The following is a 25,385-nucleotide window of genomic DNA, read 5'->3' as shown; positions in this document are numbered from 1 at the left end:
AAGTAGTGAGAAATTTCACTTCTACTGATTTATAAATATATCCAATCTTCACATTCACAGTGGGACTCGTGAAAGCAGTTCTTGGATTTTAAATCTCCTGTTTAGCTAGCAAAGCTCTCAAGTTGGTGATCCCCAGGTAAAATTTAACTCACAGATATTGTACCAGTTATTTATTGCCACAAAAATGCTGCCTAACAAGCCACCCTAAAGGTCAGTGGATTAAATAATAACCATTTATTATTTCTTAGGAGTCAATACGTTGTGAGTTGGGTAGCTCTTCTAGAACGAGCTGGGTCACTCATTTTCTGAGTCAGCTGTGGGTTTGGTAGGTGGGTCTATTCATTTTGACTGAATGCTCATGTTTGGGGACCAGCTGTCTGTCCTTAGGTCTAGAGAGGCCTTGGCTCTTTTCCATGTTTCTCACATTCTTCCAGTAGGTGAGCCTGAACATGTTCTCATGATGAAGCAGAAATTGTTTATTCATTTATCCATTTACTTACTGGGTCTTCTACGTGCCAGGCAGTGTAACAAGGAACCAAAGAAATAAAAGTCAAATGAGAACTTGCCCCTTCTATGAAGGAGCTTGCCATCTAATGGGAGACACAGGCAAGTAAACCAGGGACCACAGTGCAGAATGGTAAGTGCTGTGACTGTGGCATAATAGGCCCCATGGGCACAGTGGAGGACCTTTCAAATCAAAACAGGTTTAAGTATGGAGTGATGATTGAAAGTATCACAGAGGGTTGGGGCCCTGGGTGGCTCAGTAGGTTGAGCATCTGCCTTCAGCTCAAGTTGTGATCTTGGGGCCCCGGGATGGAGCCCCCTTCAGCTCCCTGCTCAGCAGGGAGTCTGCTTCTCTCTCTCCCTTTGCCCCTCCCCCTGCTCTTGTGCTCTTGCTCTCTCTCTCAAATAAATAGAATCTAGAAAGAAAGAGAGAAAGAAAGAAAGAAAGAAAGAAAGAAAGAAAGAAAGAAAGAAAGAAAGAAAGAAAGAAAGAAAGAAAGAAAGAATCACAGAGGGGGTAACCCTTGAGCAGGTTTTCAGGGAAATAGGAGTAGGACAAGCTCAGTGAGCTAGAACATTGTGGCATTCTTGGGGAACTTTGACATTTTGGTGGAGGGTGTAGGGAAAGGAACATATGAAGAAATAGCATGAGAGAAAGCTATTCAACAAAGTATAGTAGTTAAGGTTCTTCTGATTGCAAATAACAAATTCAGCTAGTTGCCTTTACCAGAATCCGATTGGGGTATCCAACAGACTTTGGGGATTGTATAACCAGGGAAATTCAGTAGCAGGAATCCAAAAACTCCTCCTATTGGGCTGTAAACAACTCCCCGTCTCTTTGCATCTCAGCTCGAAATTTCAGTTTTCCAGGAGAGCAAGTCTGTTTGGCCAGTTTGGGTCAGATTCCTACCTCTCATCACTCAGCCATGAGTAGACCAGAAGTTATGTGTGTGGATGTTTGCCGTTGCTCCACCCCTCTGCTGGGGAGGGAGGTGTCCCTGTGAGCTGTCGTGGCTGGCCTAAGGGGAATCTGTTGTGGTTTATTATTTATTTGCTTTTCCCTTATGTGCAATGAAAAAAATGCCTCCAGCCTGTGGGATCTAGCCATTCTAGAACAAAAGCCCCTGAACTTGCACAAAGGCATGTTCTTTCCAAGCCCCAAGATACCCCTAACTGGTAGAAGGAGTGTCTTGGGGTTATTGTTTTCCTGGTTGTGATCTCTGGATGTAAAACACCCATTCCTTCAGTTTTGGCCCAGTCTCCTCCAAGTGTGGTGGCTCCTCATGGCCTTGCAATATGAGCACTAAATAGTCAGTATAATTATACCAGTATACTCTGTACGTAATTGCTGGGGACAGGGGTGGCCATGGCTGCTACAGAAAGAAAGGAAGAAGAAAACAAGGATAGTTCTTCATTTAAAAGGGAAAAAATAGAGTAATTTTTTAGTCTCAGACATTCCAGCAATACATGTGCAGACTACCCATTCCTGCTGCTGTTAATGAGAGTATAAGTGGCCCATTCCAAGTTCCCTTGTTTGCAGCTAACATTTCAGCTACCTGAGGATTTTGCCTGCCAGGGTGATTTAAGCCTTCATTTCTGGAGGTCTAAGCCCTTGGTGATCGTCAGCATGGATTGTGTCAAACCAAACAAAGACAATGCAGCAGATTGGACACAACGCTGAGGGGGAAGGACGGGAACCCATGCGTATTCGTTCCATAAATTGTTTCCATTTTACAGATGATGAAACTGAAGCACAGAGAGTTTAGATTAACTCTTAAGTGGCAGTCAGGATTTAAACTCATGCGGTCTGGCTCTAGAACAACTCTTCTACATAGTCACGTTTTATTGCCTCTGCACTCAGTGTGCACGTTGAGGCTGGGCGCTGAGCCTTCTATACCCAGGATTAAGTCATGTCTTGGCTCTTCAACTTTAGCTCGCCTTGTGACCAAGAACAAGTTGCTTTATTTTTCTAAGTTTTAGTCTTTTCATCTATAAAATGAAGATAGCCTTGTGCATGGCACAATACCTATCATTTGATAAGTAGATTTATAAAATGGTGGCTGTTATTATTGTTATTACTTGTTTTATTATTATTTTTTTTAGAGAGGAAGAGAAGTGGGGAGGGGCAGAGAGAGAGGGAAAGAAAGAATCCTAAGCAGGCTTCACGCCCAGTGCTGAGCCCTATGTGGGGCTCTATCTAGCGACCTTGAGATCATGACCTAACCCAAAATCAAGAGTCAGATGCTTAAGGGGCTGAACCACCCAGGTGCCCCAGTGGCCATTATTATTAATTCAATAAAAATGTATTGAGCATACCATGTAGGCACTGGATATACAGTGGTACATAAGATGGGCATAATTCCTGTGTTCCTGGATCTTTCAATAAAAAGGATCTGAAGTAAGCCATTAAATGTAAATACCAATGTGTGGTCCACAGATCTGCCTCCCTCACTTTGGATTATGAACACCAGGAGTGACATAAGGGAACATAACGAAGATTGTGAACTGAAGAGGGCAGGTCAGGAAAGATTGTTCCAGCCTAGAACAATCCAAAGGAAAGGGAGGAAGACAAGGAACAGGAGTGAAATCAGGAAAACTCCCAAGTGAAAGCATCATCACCTACTTAAGACTGGCAAGTAAATCTGGACTTTTTTTTTTTTTTAAGATTTTATTTATTTATTTGAGAAAGTGAGAGCAGGAGTGTGAGAAGGGGCGAGGAGGGAAAGAGGGAGGGAGAAGCAGACTCCCCACTGAACAGGGAGCCCCATGCAGGGCTCAATGCAGGGCTCACTGGGGGGCTGGATCCCAGGACCCTGAGATCATGACCTGAGTAGCTGCTTAACCAACTGAGCCACCCAGGCACTCCAGAAATCTGAATTTCATAAGAAAAGTGGTGGAAATTGATCAAGTGATTCTTAAATAGAAAGTTAGAGTAGGTAAAGTAGAAACGATCTGTGAGAGACCTGTGGAGATGGAGTGGTGGATATTCTCAATACTCCATAGAAAGCAAGATCAAAGGGAAGGAAATGAGAAACATTCATTAAAAAAATAAATAAATAAAATAAATCCTCAAGTCCTGATTTGGAGAACAGCCACAATTTGTAGTTTGAGCTAATAGATAAAATCAAATTTGTCTCGGGGGGGGGGGCAAAATAAACCTTTTTCAGGCTAAATTCCCCTGGCACCTGGCTTGTTTTCTTCACTGTAAATGAGCACTGGGAAAAGAACAGGCTTTAGAGATTTTGCCGAAACAATTCACAGGCCATTTTCTTGGTAATCACTATGTAGCTCTTTTTTCAGTCAGGCTCACACGTGGGATTTAATCTTGGTGTTTGTATTATTTTTCACATTTATCAAATGTACCAAAATATCTCTAAAAGTGCCTTAGAATGTATGTAAGGGAAGAAAAGTGAGTGTGTGTGTGTGTGTGTGTGTGTGTGTATCAGTCCTTGAAGTGACCTAATATAAAATTCTGCATATTTATCCTTATGACTGTGCTTATGTAATATGTCCTAAATCACTGTCACAATTAAAGCCAACATTTACCACAATGAGATATTACATGGATTAAATGACCAATTATAGTATTTTCAGGAGCACCTAATCATAACTGACTTAATTGTGGCTATATTACAGGCAAAGTGGTTGAAAAAGTCATTGTTTCCAAGTAAATCGCAGTTTACAGTGTTAACCATCAAACTTGTCAAAGTAGGTTTATTGTTTCAATCAGAAATATGTATTGTGATTGTGTATCTGTGTATGCATGTGTGATTTTTTTTTATGTGTGATTTTTTTATTCAGACCAAAGGAACATCTAAAGCACAGAAATAGATCCAACTTCTACACAGGCGCTTACTATGTGTTTGCAGCTCCAATTTAAAGGCTAACAAAGTTGATTTCAATTTCCACAATATAATTATGTTGATTGTATTGGGAAAACATGAACCAATAAATTTAACTTTAAGATCTATGAACACCTTATACAAAGTTACCCATGTATATGAAATTTGTTGAGCAATTTGAAATTCATAAATAATATTTAGCTTCTGAATCATGATGTAAATATATACATTTATGCACTTATCACGCATAATACATTAAGAATATCTTATTGGCTTATTGAGCAAAATATGTTCATAAAATATATGTCATTACAGCCCAGATACATAGCAATAAAAAATTTAAGATATTTAGGTAAGTTTTTAGGTAAGACATTTAGATTTTTAAAAAAGACATTTAGATTAAAATATTCAACAGCATAAGTCGATTTTAGCAATGATATTGTTATAAAAATTTTTTTAAATATTTTATTTATTTATTTATTTATTTATTTATTTGACAGAGAGAGAGAGAAGGAGAGCACAAGCAGGGGGAATGGCATGCAGAGGGAGAAGCGGGTTCTCTGCTCAGAGGGAGAAGCAGACTCTCCGCTGAGCAGGGAGCCCGACAGACCCGGGGCTCAATCCCAGCACGCTGGGACCATGACCTGAGCCTAAGGCAGACGCTTAATGACTGAGCCACCCAGGCGCCCCTGTTATAAAATATTTTTAACATTCTCTGATTAAAGAAAAAGAAGCCAGAGATTCATTCAGTATCTTTCTGGCATTTAAATTGACATCTCCTCATCTTCCACATAATTGCTGATTGAGAGGGAAAATGGTTAGATCTGTCAAAAAGCTCTATATTTTCACATTAGAATTCAAAGTCATTCAGATCCAAGTAGATAAATAAATGGCATTCCTTTTTTTTCTAAAAGATTTTATTTATTTATTTGAGAGAGAGAGAAAGAGAGAGAGTGAGAGCACAACCTGTGGGAGGGGCAGAGGGAGAGGGAGAAGCAGACTCCCCACTGAGCAGGGAGCCCCAACGTGGGGCTCGATCCCAGGATCCGCTCCATCCCAGAACCCCAGGATCATGACCTGAGCTGAAGTCAGCCACTTAACCAACTGAGCTACACAGGCGCCCCAATAAGTGGCATTTCTAGTCTTCAAGGAAAGTATAAATTATACAATAAGTTAAGGAGCCAGTGCCCAATTGTTTGAAGGAAGGAAAATATATACCTTGTGCCAAAATAAATTCCTGGTGGATTAAAGATTTTAATATAAAAATACAATCATCATATTATTAACAGAAAATATAAAAAATATTAATATAATCTTGGAAATGGGAATTATATTGCATGAAATGTAAAACAAAAGATTGATTTTTAAAATACATAAAAAAAAAAAAATGGAGCACCTGGCTGGCTCAATTGGTAGAGCATGCGACTCTTGATCTTGGGGTTGTAAGTTCAAGCCCCACGTTGAGTGTACAGATTACTTAAAAATAAAATCTTATACAAAAATAAATAAAACACATAAAAAACTAAAAACTGTTTCAGAAATCACCAACAAATAAAAAGACAAATCCCAGACTGGAAGGGGGAAAAGTTACCCCAAAATTAAAGGACAAATGCCAAACTAGAAAGAAGAAAATGTGGGATGCCTGCCTGGCTGGCTCAATAGCTAGAGTGTGCAGCTCTTGACCTTGGCATCGTGAGTTTGAGCCCACACTGTGGGTAGAGATTCATTAAGAAGGGGGGGGCAGGGACAAAGGGCTAAGAAGTCTTACAAATCAATAAGAAAAAGATAAATAGAAAAATGGGTAAAGGACTTCTGCAGGTAAAATAGAAAAGAAAGAAAAAAAGGGTCACTAAAGATTAACATTTTTCCTTTTCATCAGTAATAAAAAATGCATATTATATTGCCATCTTTGCCTATCTAATTGATAAGGATTATTTTAAAAGATAATATCCAGGGTTAGAGAGGATACTACATCTGTTCTCAATTGCTCTTTGACAAAATGTCTGAAAAGTGCACTCCTATTAACCAGCAATTCCACTTCAAAATAGTGCTAAGGAAATACACGCTCAGGAAGTAACTAATAATATATGCCGCAAGATGTTTATTGCAGTTTCCTTCCTTGCTTCTCCTCTCCCTCCCTCTTCCCCTGTCTCTCTCTTTTTATCTCCTTTTTCTTTTTGGGTTTATGTTTGATATTGGTGAAAAATTGAAAAAATTAAAATGTCCAACAAAAGGGGTATTGGTTAAATAAAATATGGTAAATTCATTCAACAAAACATCTATACTAGTCAACCAATAAAAGTGACAGTGTCGTAAATACAGTTAATCCTTGAACAATGAGAGAGTTAGGGGTGCCGACCCCATGCAGTTAAAAACCCATGTATAACTTTGACTTCCCTCAAACTTAACTACAAATAGTCTACTGTTGACCAAAAGCCAATACCATAAACATTCAGTTAACACATATTTTGTATGTTATGTATATTATATACTGTATTCTTACAATAAAGTAAGCTAGAGGAAAGGAAATGTTATTAAAATCACAAGGAAGAGAAAATACATTTACATTACTGTACTTATGGAAAAAAATCCACGTATAAGTAGACTTTCACAGTTCAAACCTGTCTTATTCAAAGGTCAACCGTATATTTGAAAAATGTTCACAATATATTGGGGTGGTTTTTTGTTTTTATGATTTTTAAATTTTATTTTATTTTAATTCCAACATAGTTTATATACGGTGTTATACTAGATTCAGGTATACCATGTAGTGATTCGACAATTCCATACCACAATATAGTGTTAAGTAAAAAACTTGGGATACAGAGCAAAATGTATTGGCTGGGGGGGGTGGAGGGTTAGGTGAGTGGGAGTGCATCTTTCTATCTCTCTGTCCTCTCTTGGCCACCACCACACACACAGATACACAATGGAAAGGTATTGGAAAGACATAATAACCTATGGGGAAGGGAGATTACTACATTATTGAATGTTCTTTTTGCCTGTCATTATTTTCTAATTTAACCACAAAGAGCAGGAATTATTTTTTATAAGCAAACATATTTCCTGCTTTTAAAGATTTTATTTATTTATCTATTTTAGAGAGAGAGCAGGAGTGAAGGGAAGGGAGTAGAGGAAGAGAGACAAGCAGACTCCCTACTGAGCATGGAGACCAACACAGGGCTCGACACAAGGCTCAACATGGGGCTTGATCCTAAGGACCCTGAGATCATGAGATCATGACCCGAGCTGAAATCAAGAGTTGGACGCCCAACTGACTGAGCCCCCCAGGTACACCCAAACATATTTTCAAATTAAACATATAATGCAACTTAGTGTTTACCTTTACAAAATGTGTAAGAATCATCAATTAGTCATTTGGTTAAATACAGTTTAATTTCAATATCTTTGTAATTGGGATGCAAAATTGAGGGAAAAAAGTATTGAATCTTAAAATGCTGTAGAATCGGCAGGTCATTTTTCATTTCGTAAGGTATTATTGATAATCACTATTTTTATTGTTGCTATGGCAATGTTTTATACACAACAATGCTGAGGTTAGGAATTTGTGTCCTAAAAAACATCAGAACATCAAATCTAAAATAAATAATGATTTCCTCCTTTAAATATAACAAAGATGTGGGAAGAAGTAGTAGGCAAGAAGGCTCCGTGTTACCATGGGGATGATTAAGCTATCTGTGGTGCAAACCACCCCCACTGTAGCATCAGGGTCAATGACTCACTAGCTCACAGAAAGTCAACAAATACATAAAGGCATACCTGCTATCTGCACAAAGGAATTTTCATTATGCAGAGAACTGCTATAAAATATTATTCAGACAAATTAAGGAAAACCAATCTAAGTTAGTGTTTTGCAAATTCTAATTGGGGAGTATTTAAGATGCAGGAGAAGACAAATTCTAATCCCAGGTCACTCCTAAACAGATTTAAAATTGATGTGAACAAGAATTAAAATCATTAAAGCAAAATCACAAAACCCTTCTATTAGTACTTCAATTATTTTTTAAAAACAGCATTTATTAAAACAACACACAAGGTAGTCTTGTAATTTATTAATTTTAAGGATCTGTGTCAAACTCTGGGGCCAATCAAGGGAGCCAACAGTCTGGTGGGGGAGCCAAGATAGCCATTCATCAATTCATTCATTCGTTCAGTAAAATTTATTGAGAACCTACTATGTGTCAAGCAATAGGGCATTGAGCATTAAAGAATACCTAAAACAAGCCTCCTATCCTCAAAAGATCACATTTAGGACGAAAGAGATTTTTTTTTTTTAAGATTTTATTTATTTATTTGACAGAGAGCGTGCAAGCAGGGAGAGTGGCAGGGAGAGGGAGAAGCAGGCTCCCACTGAGCAGAGACTCGATTCCAGGATACTGGGATCATGACCTGAGCCAAAGACAGAGGCTTAATCAACTGAGCCACCTGGGCGCCCCAAGAGATTTGTAAATAAATCACTGCTATAGGGGCAATCTCAGTGACTGCCGTACTGACTGCTCTTCCCATGTTTCCTGATGAATAAGTCCTGGGTGGCCATATTCTGCACAGAGTGACCAGTCCACTTCTCTTTTTCAGGAACTTTCCCTGCCACAGGTAGGAAAAAGGCCTTGGCCCAAAAAATTTTGCCAGAGTGGGACGAGGGTAGTGATCAGATGATTTCTTTAAGAGTTCCAGTGTGAGATACAGAGGGCAAGTTAGTAGTTGGTAGGAGGAGCTGAAGGGGAGCGGAAAAGATTCTTAGAGACCATTATAAGCCTTCAGGGGACCAAAGTAATGAGAAGCAGTAACTGTGAGGTACAGAAGAGATGAGAAGGGAGTTAGAGACAGCAGCGGATGAGGGAAGAGAAACGAAAAATGGAGAGAATCGTGGTTACCTTCATGGTGAAGTATCAGTGAACTGCAATTGAAGAATGGCCAGTGATATATAACCCAGTTCTTAGGACTATCTTGATTCCTGAATGTTTACTTGATATAAGACAATCTTCATCATACGTCATTAAGGTAGAAAAGTAGGATTGAAAATTTCGTAGTGATATCTGGTTCAGCCATGACAGAATAATGGATTTACCTTGCCACAGTAAATAACCATAAAACTGGGTAAGATAAATGAAGCACCTGTTTTCAGACATGGGCAGTAGACAGCACAGAGCAGTGATCCTTGAGAGAAAGGGAGCAAAGAAGGTTTTAATCACAGAGCAATTTGATGTTTACTTAATAAGCAAAGAAAATATTAAACATCTGCTTAGGAATAGTTCACATGAATTCCCTTAATGTTTACTTTATTTCTAGAATCATCCATATATAATCTAGAAGCTCTCATATGTAATCCAACAAATGTATGATGATAGAGCATCAGTGTAACATATTACACACTTCCACAGGCTTCCACAGGAGAGAAGTAGTTAACATCTGGCCAGTGTAATAGCAAGGGGGTTACTTTCATAAAAATTCGACTATGGTCACTACAGTCCATAGTGGATTGTACAACTAATTCAATTCTCTAGAAATCCGACCTGTGAGTTCATACTTGGAAATAAACAAGGAACTCCACAGTATATGCTTAAATCTGCTTAGGTCAATTATATACCTGAAATTCAGTAGCTCGCTGAAAGGAAAAGCACAATATGCATTAACAATGAAGAAACCTTGTGAGAACAAAAGGCAGAGTGATGGGCACTAAAACCTGGTGCACTTTTGTAATAAAGGAAGTTTTTCTTAGAGCAGATAGAACTAATCCTTATTTTAAAATGAAATACTGAAACTTGTAAGTTTGGGCTCTTACAGATAATACAGTCATACATAACCTGCTAATTGTATAAAATTGATTAGTATTCCAGTGTGTCTATTACTAATAAAAATGTATTAATCCCGCTATGCTATTAAGATACAGGCTGAGATTTTTGTAGCAAAGAGACACATGTAAGGTTGGAGGTGAGCGCTCCAGGCTACTAAAGGGATGGGTTTTTGCTCCATGATGTCATTTAGGGTCTCAACGTCCTTCAGTCTTCTTACTCTGCCATCCCCTAGAGTGTTGTCCTCATTTAGTTGTCTAAGGTGGGGTTGAGTTTCAGCCTTGGAGAAGGGAGCAAGAGAAGCACTGGAGGGCAAGCAGTTTCCTTTTAAGTAAATGATATGGAAGTTGCAAATCTCATGATCCAATGGTAAGCACTTAGATTCAGGGCCACACTTGGTGGCAAGGGGAGCTGGGAAAGGCAGTCAGCCTGGGCAGCCATGTACTCTGCTCAAACTCAGTTATCATGGAAGAAAGGGAGGATGGATTGGGGGACAGCTTGTCTACTACACTAATTTGTAGGCATACACTGCTGGCGGAGGTATAACTAGGTTCAGGTTTTCGGAAGGAATTTTGGCAATACGAGTCAAGAACCAGGACAACATACCTGTGCTTTCACCTAAGAGGAATTTATCCTAAGAAAATAAAAAATATATGCCTGAAGATTTAGTTGTGAGGGTGCTCATCACAAAGTAATGTTAATATCAGATAAATTCAAAACCATGTAAGTATGTCATTGCTCACTGTGAAGGAGCACTTACAAATGTCCCTGGATACCAAGTGACAGCATCGCCACAGCTAATGGTCCAAGAGCCAAGATGTTTATAGGTCACCATTCCATGATTCGATTTATAGCCATCAGACGTTGAGTGCCTACTGTGTACTTACCCTCTTCTAGAATTTTTACATACGTTATTTCATTTAATAAACCCTGCAAAGCAGGTGTTAATATATAGATACGTGGAGGTTCAGATGACTTAAGGAACTTATAAGGTCCAACGGTGAATAAATGATGTGGTTAGATCAGAATTCAGTTCCGTCCGGTTCTTCCCACTCTGCTTCATGCATGTTTTCTCATTTGACTTGCCCGGCAGGATTGATGAGGAGCTAAGGAAAGAGCAGGGTGCCCACCAGGGGGTGCCTGGCGAAACAGTGGTCTCACCATGGGGTTTGTGGGGCAGAACACCAGCCCTCAGGATTCTGCAGGATGTTTTTTGTTTGTTTGTTTTGGGGGTTTATCTTTTAAATTTTTATTTTTAAGTCATCTCTACAGCCAAGGGGAGGCTCAAACTTATAACCCTGAGATCAAGAGTCAATGCTCCACCGACTGAGTCAGCCGGGGGCCCTATGACTCCTCAGGATGTTTATGTTTACAGATAGTAGAAACCAACTTGAACTGCTCTAAGTAGAAAAGGAGGAAACTATAAGAAAGTAGGGGTGTCACTGAGCTAAGGACTATAAGCAGCCAGGTGTCGGGACTGTAATTGCAACAGGAAGGTCAGCAGAACTCAGAGAACTCACTGTTTCTCACTTCAGTGTTTTCCTCAGCATCTGGCCTTCTCAGTTACTTGAGCCATATGGCAGCTGGCAGCTGGCAGCCACAGCTCCCAAATTTACTTTTACAGAGCCAGCCACATGGAAAGACTCATTCTCTCTCTCCCATTCCCACTTCCAAATTCCCTGTGAAGGGGCTCTGCTCAGCTTGAGGCAGCAGCCCAGTCCCAGTCCAGTTACTGTGGCCAGATGCTGCCGCAGGTGAGGGACAAGTTAAAGGTTCATTGCAAGCCACGCAGATGTTCCAAAATGTGTCCACTACACAAGGGCCGTGCTATAGATCTTGTGGGTCCTGGCAGGACTGCTCTCCTCCCTGAGGGAAAGCAAATGAGCTGAGAGGCAGCCAGGGGTGTGATGGTCTGCAGTTACACAGACAGGCCTTCTTCATGCATGCCTTGACCTTCAAGGTCAGACTAAAAGAGAACTGAGAGAGGTTCATTTTTTTTTTTTTTTAATCTGTGACAACATTCCCTCAAAACATAAACAGTTAGCTTTTTCTACAGGTGACAATGATTGAGTTTATTCAAAAGAATTGCTTTTACCACCTTCACATCTTGCCCAGCTGATTTGGTGGTTAACAAGTTTGAATGCTTATAAATGGGCTGATTGAACTAATCTAGTCACTGAAAAGCACAGAAGTACATTCTAGTATTTTTAGTACCAGTAATTGAGAAGTGGTAAGGGTTGGTTTGCTTGTTGTTTTCCCCAGAAATAGCTGGCATTCTTATACCGCACATTAGTCAGAAATAGCCCTGAAGACAGATAATAACAGAAGAGATTCAGGCAGGGAAAACCTGGGATAGCATTTCTAGTATAAATGTGTGTGTGTGTGTGTGTGTGTGTATTCTAATTAATTATTTATATACCTATTGAGTGAGAGAGAGAGAGAGAGAGAGAGAGAGGAGGGATGGGGAAGGGCAGAGGGTGAGAGGAGGGATGGGGAAGGGCAGAGGGTGAGGGAGAGAGAGAATCCTAAGCAGTCTCACACCCAGGGCTCAATCTCATTACCCTGAGATCATGACCTGAGCTGAAATCAAGAATCAGACGCTCAACCGACTGAGCCACCCAGGTGCCTCTCTCTCTCTCTCTCTCTCTCTATATATATATATATATACATATATATATACATATACATATATATACACACACACATATATATATACACACACATATATATACACATACATACTTTTTTTAAAGTCTTCTTTATTTAAATCCAAAAAGTACTCTACTTGAAGAATATACATAAATAATTCATTTTGAAAATTATACCACCAATAAATAGGCTGTGTTTCCTAAATGGGTATGGGCATAAGTGATAAAACCTTAAGACCTTGAGCCACTGTAACCCAGAAGAGTACTTAATAGTACAGAAAGTTATGTGGTAGCCATTTTCTGTCAAATGAGAACAAAGAATTTTCAACTTAGACTCCAATTTAAAGTTGTTCTTTTTACATTAAAGAGAAGAGTTGGAAAGACCTCCTCCACACTCTATGGGAAAAACACTTTGGAAAGAGAGAGACAATGGCCACACCCCAAGAAGCGGCAAAAGAACTGTTCATTTTGCAGAGAAACCTGGATCCTACTTTGGCATTATCACTGCTAAGGACTTGGTGCATAAAATACAATTTAGGTTTCAGTTTAAATGTCCCATTCTTCAGGAAGTGTTTTCTCATCCCCTTAGACCAGGTTAAAAACTTCTGTCCTGAACTTCTACGGAGTTGTAGATAACATGGGATATACTTACACTAATCCATTATTATCTATCTGAAATTCAAATTTAACTGAACATCTGTATTTTATCTGACAACTCTATATTTCATCTTTTCTTTTTTTTCTTTTTTTTTTTTTTTAAGACTTTATTTATTTATTCGACAGAGAGAGACAGCCAGCAAGAGAGGGAACACGAGCAGGGGAAGTGGGAGAGGAAGAAGCAAGCTCATAGCAGAGGAGCCTGATGTGGGGCTCGATCCCACAACGCCGGGATCACGCCCTGAGCCGAAGGCAGACGCTTAACCGCTGTGCCACCCAGGCGCCCCTCATCTTTTCTTTTCTAAGCACCTAGCACAACCCACTGTGACTGCTTATTTAAGAGAGAAAGCTCTGGAATGGCAGAGACAATTTTACCTTGTTTACTTTGCATCTCCAGGGCCAGGTGTGGTCTGGTCATATAACATGTGTTTGATAAAGATTTGTTGAATGAAAGACGAAAATTATTGTAAATGAATACGAAGTAGAGAGTGAGCATTTTTCGTAGATGGTTATAAAGACTCAGATTCAACAAGGTACACATCTTAAGGAGGGATGTGCAGAGGGAATTACACAGAAGAGGATTGAGTCTGGATTTGATTAATGCAAGAAAAGAAGACATCACATTAGACTAGAGAAAAATCCCTAGCTTTACTGGCTTCTCACTGCAGAGAAATATATATCCCCCACTGAATTTTAATTATGGGTTGTTGACGTATTCTGGAATTTTGCGGAAATTAACTGTCTAGTGAACTGTTTATAGTTCTCATTTTGTAGTGGGGACTCAGTTTTTTTCAGCTGTTCCTGGCCATTGTGGTAATAAAAGGCCCTCCTGATATTGTAAAACATGAAAACAGGTGGCTCAATCAGATACCTGAATGACCCTTGTAGCGGAGATTCACAGCTAAGTCAGAAGACCTGGGGAGAACGCCAATAAAGCCTCTTTAATTCAGTGTGGTGTGCTACCCGGTTCCCTTGCAGGAAGAGAGTGCCAGGCTGTTTCTCAGCTTTCTGGGTGGACATTGGAGCCAAATGAATTGCGACTGATTCCTAGAAGATTTTTTTTAGTATATTTACACATCATGTAATTCTAGGCACTTAAACTTTGTTTATGCTATTCAATCTTCCTAAACAAAACTTATCTTTTATCTGTGGTTAAATTCAACTCTCCGATTGCCACATGCCTGCATCCCCCAGCTGAACATGTACTGTCCTCGCTAGACCCACTTTATTATTTTTTTTTAAGATTTATTTATTTATTTATTTGAGTGACAGAGAGTGGGGGTGGGGGGCGCATAGGGAGAGGGAGAGAGAGAATCCAAGCAGACAACCCACTGGTGCAGAGCCTGACAGAGCTGGATCTCACGACCCTGAGACTTTAAATACACATCCTTTAGTGCTGCCCATAATCACGTTATGTTTCCTTACTGCATTCATGTCCCTCTGCTTCCTGCCTTCTCCTCTCCTCTAACCTCCATCCTCATTCTCAGTGGATGATCTTCATTCCTGCTTCTTTGTAAAAGGAGAAGCCATCAGAAGAAAATTGGCACAAAAAGGAGAATTCACAATGTTCTTTTGGGGCCTAACTCCTGAACTTCTTCATTCATTTCCCTTCCAACCCAACTCTTACCAGATTCCTGGCCATTTTAGCCATAATCTGCTAAGCCGAAGTTATTCTGATATAGGAATACAGAAGACAAATACTGAAGAACTAATAAGGAAAAGAATTTCTTTGTTGTATTTGTAGTTTATTTCAAATAGCTGATGTGGTCCCCCTATTGCTAGAACATTTTTCTGTTTCCAGGCTGTAAGGTAGTGCTTTCATTTAGAAGTATGGCAGAATTATCACTCTCATCCCTGAACAGCCTCAACACTCTGGCTGAAGAGGGCCCAGAAGGTCAACCCAAATGTCATCCTAGGACTGCCAGATAGCTTCCTTTCTACCATAGGACACTGAGTGTTCATTTCAACAGTGGCCTTCAGACTTTGTTGTTGCTGTTGTTATTGTTTATTTCCCACGATAAGAAATATATTTTACTTCAAGACGTAATACACACATGTATACAAAATCACATATATGATTGAAACAAAAGTTTCACCAGACAGTACTTATCTTTACAATATGCAAAGCACTCTTGTATTTTCTATTCTATTTTTCAAGTGCCAGTTGTGATGTAATAAATAGATATCATTACTCATAATGAGTCTAAGCCCATGGTTTGGAAAACACTTCATTAAGGGCTAATTAGAGATATTAATAGACAAAATCTTTAAGATTCTGTGAACAACTAGATGATAATTAGTCTAGAACCTATTCGAGTATAACAACACCCCCCCCAAAAGGAGTGGTCATATGATTAGCTGTTTAGTTAAGAATAAATGACTCATATGAATATTTGTCTATGTGGTAAAAAGCAAAGCTGATGTCAGAACAAGTAAGGTAAAATCAATTAGGGAAAGGGAAGCAGCTCCTCCCTGTTGTTCTTTTTTTGTTCTCCAACAGCATAAACACCTCTATTAAAGTAACCTCTGCATGACAGAGGGCTGAAAATAAAGCCCTGGATTAGGGTAAGGGACTAGATGGATAAAATGACTTCTAAATTACTTTCTAATCCTCAAACTTCATTGCTTCAACAAGTATGTATTCACTGCCGAGTATATATGCCAGTCACTCTACCAGGAGACGGAGACCTAGCAGTGAACAAGACAAACAATGCTGATCCTGTTTAGAAGCTAACAAATAGAAAGTCATGAAGGACAAGAACATCTTGAAGGAAATAACAAAGGTCAATGATAGAGAATAATAGGGACGACCTACTATTCTTCTTATCTATTGTCATATTAATCATGCTACTACTACTATGACTGTAGAAGTAGTAACAATATAATAATTATCATTGCCATAATAGGATGGGCAGGGCAGGTCCATCTGGGAAGGTGACATTTAATCTGAAACCTAAAGAGTGAGAAGGAGCCAGCTATGGACTGAACCAGGAAAATAGCCTTTCCAGGCAGTGGAGCAGCAAGTACAAGGTCCTAATTCAGGGAAGAGCTTGTTGGGGCCTTTGGAAGGGAGAGAGGACTGTATGACTGGAGCAGAGTGGGGCCGGGGGTGGGAGGGGGCACGCAGGAGGTGAGGGCCCTGGAGGCTAGAATAGGGGATTTGGATTCTATTCTTTGTCAAATGGGCAGCCATCAAAGGGATTTAAATGAGGAAGTGACAGGACCTAATTTTAAAGGAACACTGGATATTGTGTGGAGAATGTTGGAGGTGGGGAACAGCGGAAGTTCGGAAATTGTTTTAGGAGTCTAGGCAAGAGAGAATGGTGGCTTGGATTATGGTGGCAGCAAACTCTAAAATCCTGTTTTGTTTGCAATTAATAGACAATAGGAAAGTAGTTCTCAACATTGACTTGGAAGTGTTGCCTATTTTGTCTCCAAAGCAAACATGCAAACATGTTTCCATCTTTGGAATAATTTAAATCCAAGAGCTCAATACTTGTATACGTGTGCGCGGGTGTGTGTGTGTGTGTGTGTGTGTTCAGTGAAGTGGTGGTGGCTCTTTTTAGCTAAGAGCTTTGTCATCATGATGTGTAGGAGTTGGTTGGAGGGTGGAAGGATTGGAGTAAGTTGAAACTAGTGGAAAGGAGAAGCTGGTGCCAAGAATTGCTGTGCAGAATGAGGCATATACTCCCTGGGAATTCCATTACACTTGGAAAGTGTTGGAGATGCTGTATAGACAAGGCCCACCTTGGTCAAATAGGGGGCTAACAGAAAGATGTGTAATTTATAAGTTCACTGGGTAAAGTCTAAGATATCACAGTAAGAGAGTATTATTTGCATGAGGGTCTCAAAGCCTTCTGGAGGAGATGATACAAGAATTTGGTATTGATGGCCAGTCCCCAAAAATACCCTCATTCTATTTCCTAAACAAAATAAGAAGAAAGAGACCTTTTCTAACAATCTTTGGGGGAAAGGGATGGAGTTGTTGCTTGGGGCAGGGGGGCTGGAAATTCTTCTTCAGATTCATCAGAAAAGCAAGAGATGTAGCTGTCTGCATGTGAATTGCTTATTATGACACAGATCAATGCTTTTCAGGCCTAGCATCCGAGAAAACTTGTTTTAAGTCCTTAACAAAAAGAACAGTGAAACTGAAAAGAAGGCTGCCTCTGAGGGGCTTAAACTGCTTTAGCCTAAGGGCTAGTTTAGTGCTGAAAGATCTGCATTAATCACCAGAAGGAAGGGGGTAGGAGTCCCCACCCCTCCCCCACCAGTTTTGAGCAGAGCCCCAGTAGGTGTAGGGAAAGACTTGCAGAGTTCTGCCTGCAGGGCTGATCCTGGAGCAGCAAGGAAAAAGCTCCCAGGGCCCGAGAGAGAGACCGCTTGAGGCCCAGGAAAGTGAGAGGGAGTTGGGTGTCCTTATAAGAACACCGGAGTGGGAACTTAGAATCAAATACCACCCATCTTTCATCAACATACTCAAAAGCCCCCAAGTACAGCCTGGGAAATGAAGGTTACTTTTGGCAGGTTGGAGTAAGAATGGCTACATGCCGTGGAATCTTCTTTGGAGATTCACAAGGATTAGTGAAACTATTATTTATTTAGTCTGCAAATAGTTTACATCCAGATCTGCTTGGAGGTAAGGAAATAGATCTGGGAAAGTCCCAGCCCCAATCTGCTGTTCAACAACAGAGAACAATCACAGACCCACAAGCAGAGTGATTTTGTGTTCTTTCCTCCTGCACGTGTGGTTGACCAAATGTGGACAACTCTAAAAATAAGATCCCTAATCAAGATTCCAGATCAGGCAGAGGCTAAAAGAGGTTTGAGCAATGTTTCATTTCTTAGAGCTCTCAGTCTCTAGACACATGTATGAGCAGAGTCTTGTTCCTAAAATTCCTTGTCTGGGCTAGGTTTGAGGGCCCTGCAGGGCGCCTGGCCACTGACTGGTGATCACTGTGTGTCCGTGTCGGTTCTGGTTTTTTAGCTACACTGTGAACCACAAAAAGGCAAGTTACAAACCGGAATGAAGTTATTGACATGCGATAACACATGGAACACGTTTGGCTTTCTGAAAGGTCTCAGAAATGAATCACACATGTTGCTTTCCACTTGGGGAATAGTCTAGAACTAGTTCAGCATGTCCAGCAGGTTGATCTGGTTTCCAAAAGCTGTAGTGCTGTGTATAGATGTACATTTCTCTAAGGAAAATAATGAACAGTGCTTTCATCTGTCAGAAGTAGTTCTTTGTTTAATTACTCTTTTCATCACCTTCATAAACTCAGCTCTAGTTCACCACAACATTCTAGAGGAGTGGTATATGGGAGCCAATAAAAATGAAAAAGTGTCATAAAAGCCATTTTAAGAAAACATCATTAAAAAGTTGATTAAGAAAATAAATTTTGCAGCCTAGATACACCTCGAATAGAGAACTTTTTGTTCAAATATAGAAAATTACAAACGTATTTATTTATTTATTTAAAATGATTTTACTTATTAGAGAGAGAAAGAGCACGTGAGAGAGGGGGTAAGAGCAGGAGAGGGACAAGCTGATTCTATGCTGACCATGGAGCCAGACCCACAACCCCAAAATCATGACCTAAGCTGAAATCGAGAGCCGGACACTCAACCAACTGAACCACCCAAGTCGCCCCTGACAAACACATATTTAATTCTTGCAAAATATACAGACTGCTGATGGGAAGGAGAGATAGAAGCATATTAAACTATGAATTTAATTCTTGCAAAACACCTAGACTTTACTGACAGGAAGCAGAGATAGAAGTATGGGCATGGGTGTGTGAAAGGAATCACTTAAGGCTATAATGAAAGGCCCTAAGGAGAGAAATCATTGACCCTGTGCTTTCCTGAGTTTCGTCTTCTGTTGTCAGGACCAGATATAGCAGATCCTGTAAAGAGAGGAAGGAAAACAAAAACAAAAACAAAAACAAAAGCAAAACAAAAACAATGGATTAAAGGAAATCAGTTCTAGGCCAGAATTGGAAAAGATGTGGGATTGGTGTTTTGAAAGCCAGTGCTGTCTACAGGGGTAAAAAATCAAATTCTTTGCTCCATAAAATTACTTTTTAAGGAATGTTCATTAGAATTGAAACAACAGAACTTTAAACTACTGATTAAAAAAAAAAAAAAGGAAACACTACATTTGGAGGGCACCTGACTGGCTCAGTCCAAGGACCCTGTGACTCTTGATCTCAGGATTGTGGGTTTGAGGCCCATATTGTGTGTAGAGATTACTTAAAAAATAAAATCTCTAAAAAAATAAAAATAAAAAATACTACATTTGAACAGTGAGAGAAGAGTCTAAAATGATTCATTACCCTTCCGAAATCCCTGTCCGACCTGTTTCTAACAGCCAAATATTTTATGTCCCATATTACAGAAGAAAGGAAGCTTTCCTTTCTCCCCCCACTTCTCTCAACCTACTTGCAGAATAAAGAAATAACCAATTTTTTAAAAGATTTTATTTATTTATTTGAGAGAGAGAGCATGAGGAAGGGGAGGAGCAGAGGAAGAGGGAGAAGCAGACTCCCTGCTGAGCAGGGAGCCCTACGTGGGGCTCGATCCCAGGACCCTGAGATCATGCAGGGGGCTGCATCTCCAGACTCCGGGATCATGACCCAATCCGAAGGCAGATGCATAAGTGGCAGAGTCACCCAGGCAGGCACCCCAAGAAATAACCAGTTTAAATGAACATTCATTGTATACCTATTTTGGGGCCCACAGTGTTCAGAGTCCTGGAAAATCAGCTGAGAATAAACAGACAGTAATAGCGCCCCCTATTTATGTTTCTAGTTTATGTTCTAGTGAGGGAGGACAGGCAATAAACCTATTAAGAAGAAATGAATAAGAACATCGGGCACTGATAAATGTTACGAAGAAGGTACACTAGGATACTGAGCTGCAGGGGACTGGGGAGGTGTGGTACTACTTTGGCTACAGTGGTCAGGGAAGGCCTCTCTGAGAAAGGGACATTTGAGTCACTTATTACCACCTAAGTGATAAAAAGGAGAAACCACACGAAGATCCAGAGGAGCTCTCCAAGCAGAGTGAGCAACAGGTGGATGGCCCAAGCCAGGAAAAAGCCTTGTGGGTTCATGGAACAGAAAGAAGGTCAGTGGAAACAAGGGGAAGGGTGGACACCAGAGCAGAGGCAGATGGAACAAGATTTGGGGAGGCCTCATGAATCCTGATTATAAGTTTGTAGGTTGTTCTGAATGCAATGGGAAGTCTTTAGAGGGTTTTATTTATTTATTTATTTATTTATTTATTTATTTATTTATTCATTTGTTTTTAAGATTCAATGTATTTATTTGAGAGAGAGAGAGAGATAGAGAGAACATGAACAGGATGGAGAGGGAGAAGCAGACTCCCTGCTGAGCAGGGAGCCAGACGTGGCGCTCCATCCCAGGGTCCTGGGTCGTGACCTGAGCTGAAGACAGATGCTTAACTGACTGAGCCACCCAGGCTCCCCTTTAGAGGGTTTTAAAGAGGGAAATTGTATTATGGTTGATCCTGACCAACACAGGTTTGAACTGTGCAGGTCCACTTATATATGGATTTTTTACAGTACTGTAAATGTATTTTCTTTCTTATATTTTCTAACTTATATTTTCTAACTTTCTTATAATTTCTAACTAACACTTTCTTCTTTCTAGCTTACTTATTGTAAGAATACAGCACATAGCATATAAAATATGTGCTAATTGTATATGTTATTGGCAAGACTTAGGGTCAACAAGAGGCTATTAGCAGTTAAGTTTTGGAGGAGTCAAAATTATGTGTAGATTTTCTTTCTTTTTTTAAAAATTTTATTTATTTATTTGACAGAGAGAGACAGCCAGTGAGAGAGGGAACACAAGCAGGGGGAGAGGGAGAGGAAGAAGCAGGCTCCCAGCAGAGGAGCCTGATGTGGGGCTTGATCCCAGACCGCAGGGATCACGCCCAGAGTCGAAGGCAGACGCTTAGCGACTGAGCCACCCAGGCGCCCCTATGTGCCACCCAGGTGCCCTGATGTAGATTTTCTACTGCACAAGTGCCCCTAATGCCCATGTGATTCAAGGGTCAACTGTATTTGGTTTACACTTTATAGAGATTACTCTGGGTGCTATGTGGATGGAGGGACAATGGGGTATCAAGAGTAGAGCACAAAGACCAGTGAGGTGATGATGGCATTGACTTAGACAAGAAGAGTGGAGATGGAAAGAAGTGGTTGGGTTCAGGACACAGTTTGAAAGTTGAAGCCAATTGATGAATTTGTAGTAGATACTTACTAATGGACTGAGTGTGCTGTGTAAAGAAAAGAGAAGAGGCGAGTAGTGCTCCTAGTTATGTGTCCTGAGCAACTTAGCATGTATTTGCATTATTTATTAGGATGAGGAAGGCTAGAGAAAGCAAATTTGGGTGGGGTAGAAATCAATAGCTTTGTTTTGGCCATACTAAATTTGAGATACTTAGTAGACATCCTAGTGGATATGTTGAATAAGGAGTTGGATATACACGTCTGGACTCAGGTGAGAGATTTGGCTCTGGAGATATAAACTTGAAAGTTAACAGTATACAGAGGTCTTTGAAGCAACAAGACTAGATGAAATCACCTAGGGACCCAGTATGTAGAGAGAGCTGGGATCAGAGCTCTGGATACTCCAACATTTAGAAGTCCAGTAGAGGTGGTCTCTCTTCATGTCCAAGGCAAGTTTTTTATGTGTTCTCTGATTTTATCGAACCCACCCCTTTTGTAGAAGATTAAAAATGGCTGTAAGTTCTTTGACACTCTTACCACCAGGAAGTGCAGTCTAATTCCCCTCCCCTGAAACTGGGCTGAGTCTCTAAGGATAGTGACTTGTTTGACCAATAGAATTAATCAGAAGTGACTCTGGCACTTAAAAGACTAGGTCCTGGGGTACCTGGGTGGCTCCATCAGTTATGTGTCCTACTCTTGGTTTCAGCAGGTCGTGATCTCAAGGCCATGAGATCGAGCCCTGTGTCAGCCTCCATGCTCAGCAGGGAGTCTACATGAGATTCTCTTTCTCCCTCTCCTTCTGCTCCCCCCCACCTCTCTCTCTCAAATAAATAAACAAATCTTTAAAAAAACCAAACAAACCAAAGGTCATAAAAAGTCATGCAGCTTCTGTCCAGGACACTTGGAATATTCTTTTTGGAAGCCTGAGCCATCATGTAAGAAAGCCAATCACCCTGAGACCGCTCTGGGAAAGGCCACCTGTAGGTGCCTTGTGGTTGACAGTCTCAGTTGAGTCTAACCTTCTAGGCACTCCTTCCAAGGCACTGGACATGTGAATGAAGCCATCTTGGACCTTTCAGACTAACCCATCCACCAACAGATCTGGCAAATAACCTTATTTGACATTACACAGGGCATAAAAACTGCCCAGCTGAGCTCTGCCTGAATTCCTCACCTGCAAAACATGAGATACAATAAAACTGATGGGATAATTTGTTTTGTAGCAATAGAAAACTGTATCACCTTTCCTCTTTCTCTGGAACCTTATTTTATAATCAATTTCCATCCCTTCTGGTTCACCTTTCTCAACACACCCATTATTTTGTTAACTTTTTCTTCCTTACTGATTCTTTCTCCTCCACGTGTAAGATGCTTAGTCTTTCCTATCTTGATAAAAATGTACTAAGCTCTAGCTCCTATTTTTCAACCTACTGCAAAATCTGGCTTTTGACTTCACCACACCCCTGCAAGTGATCTCACTGAGTTCACTAATGTCAACTCCTCATTGACAAGCCACTGTATATTTTTCCATATTTAACTATGTATTGAACTATTTTTAAACACTCATCATGAATTTTTAAGGATGAGGAGAGTTGCTGTGGCTGACTGAGAAATAAGATGGGAATCAGAACCAGTGTGCAGAGTCAAGGACTTCAGGTCTTCAAAGGCATGAGTTTCTTCGGCTGGAATATGAGAAGCAACTCAAAACCAGGAGGGATCCTGAAGACAAGCTGGGTGCAGTGTGAGTGACCCAAGCAGAACCGAGTTGGATAGGTGAGAGGAAAATACCAACTTTGAGAAATTACTTGACCTAGAATTCTCATCCAGCATTTGAGCAACCAACAGGATCAAACTCCTGAGAGTAGAGCAGTAGATTGTTAAAAAAAGAGGGTAGGCTTAGAACAGTGTGGAGAACGGGCAGGAGAAAGACTAAGCAGATGCTTAGACTTTATTGTGTGTGTGAATAAAATGGGGAAGTGTTATTAAAGATGCTGATTCCCCTGTCTTGCCCAAGAGATTCTGGGGTTGGATCAAAAATTTCCCTTTCAAATAAACATCCCACATCATTCTGATATAGGTGGGCTGCAGGCCAGACTTTGAGAAACACCACCTGAAGTAAGAGGTAGGTCTTGCCGAGGGTGTTCCAGGATGAGGCCATTTTATTATTTCTTTTTTACCTAATTGGTTAGCTCATTAATTTTCTCATGATTGTATAATCAATGCCAGGCTCAGCTGAGACAGCTGAGCTGGTTTCTTTCTCTCTTTCCATGTAGTTTCATGGCTTCTTCCTTTCAACATGGCCTCTCTATGTGACTTCTTTCCATGTAGTCACTGCAGCAAGGTAGCCAGATTTCTTACATGGTGGTTCAAGATGGATGCTGCTGGGTCTCCTTTAAGTTGAAGCCTGAAACTGGCACAGTGTCACTTTTGCTATATGATGTTGGTTGAAGAAAGTCACAGTTTTAATCCAGTTAAAGGGAAAGGGACTATACACGTGTGTGAACACTGGGAGATGTGGTTCACTAAAGGCCATAATGTAACAGATTAATAGGGAAAAAGGAAGGAAAAATAAGTTAAAGCTGGGGATGTTTGGAACAGAGATGTGTAAGGTTAAGATACGATATGCATATCATAAGGTGTGCTCACTTTCTAAGATGACGAGAAGACCCGTTGGGATATAACGAGTTAAAGAATTCCAAGCAGCATGGATACACAATAAGGTATCCTTATTAATATAATATATCACTATTATTATTATTATTATAGTAGTCTAAAATAGAAATGATACACATGGGAATAAGATAGCAAATAAGTGGAGGCAGATTTGGCTTTTAATTAGATATGGAAAGTAAAAGAGAGAATTATCATTAATTTTATTAGGTATAGAATGGCATTGGAATTATGCAGACATCTGTCCTTACTTTTTTAGAGATGTATGATCAGTCATCATAGTATCTACAATTTACTTGAAATGCTTTAGCAAAAAATGTAGAACAAATAAATGTAGTAAAATGCTAATAATTGTTAAAGCCCAATGATTGATAGTTGTTGGCTTATACCATCTACTCTGCTTTTCTGATATTTGAGGTGCTTACTCACAAAAAGTGAAACAAACAAATCCAAAATTTATGGATTGTGTTCTACATTCTAGGTTATGTTTTATGAGCTTGTGAACATCAGCGAATAGACTAGACCAAACTCACTGCCCTCAAGGAGCATATACTATAGCAGAGGGAGACAGACAATACATAAAATAATTAAGAACGGCATGTATGTATGAGGTGCCAAGTGCTATGGAGAAATAGAGCAGGGTTAGGAAAATCAGAAGTGCAAAGATGGGAAGCATAGTGGTCACAGTCAGCCTCATTGAGGAGACAGTTGAACAAAGTCTTGAAGGATATGAGGGAATTTTTTACACGTATATCTGCAAAGAGCACTTGAGGCACAGGAAAGTTAGCAAGTACTAAGGCATGGATTTATCTGGTGTGTTCACATTCTGTGAAAGGCAAGGAGGCGAACTTAACAGAAGCAGAGTGAGCCAGCACGGAAGGAGTGAAGATACTGGGGAAAATGAGAAGGGGCCGGGTCATGCAGGACCTGGTGGGCCACTGGGAGGAGTTTGGGTTTTATTGTGAATGAAATGGGGAGCCACCAGTTTTTGATC

The 25,385-nt window shown here is 40.2% G+C and overlaps 1 long non-coding RNA gene across 6 annotated transcripts in view; it reads left to right on the top strand.

Moving 5' to 3' along the window:
- Window positions 1-64: 64 nt before the first annotated feature.
- LOC148109182 (uncharacterized) overlaps window positions 65-25,385 on the top strand; it is an 88,882-nt gene continuing 63,561 nt past the window's right edge. For 2 of the 6 annotated variants that reach the window (XR_015726314.1, XR_015726310.1), the window contains exons 1-3: window positions 65-3,136; window positions 7,449-7,637; window positions 23,303-23,494. This is a non-coding gene — a long non-coding RNA (uncharacterized LOC148109182). The remainder of the gene's footprint in view (window positions 3,137-7,448; window positions 7,638-23,302; window positions 23,495-25,385) is intronic. The other 4 variants (XR_015726313.1, XR_015726312.1, XR_015726311.1 and 1 more) reach the window with 3 other exon arrangements.

The sequence above is a fragment of the Ursus americanus genome, chromosome 12, assembly GCF_024610735.1.
Source record: "Ursus americanus isolate L20-20 chromosome 12, mUrsAme1.1.p, whole genome shotgun sequence".
In the NCBI taxonomy this organism is placed as follows: Eukaryota; Metazoa; Chordata; class Mammalia; order Carnivora; family Ursidae; genus Ursus; species Ursus americanus.
This window is presented reverse-complemented; position numbering and strand designations above follow the sequence as displayed.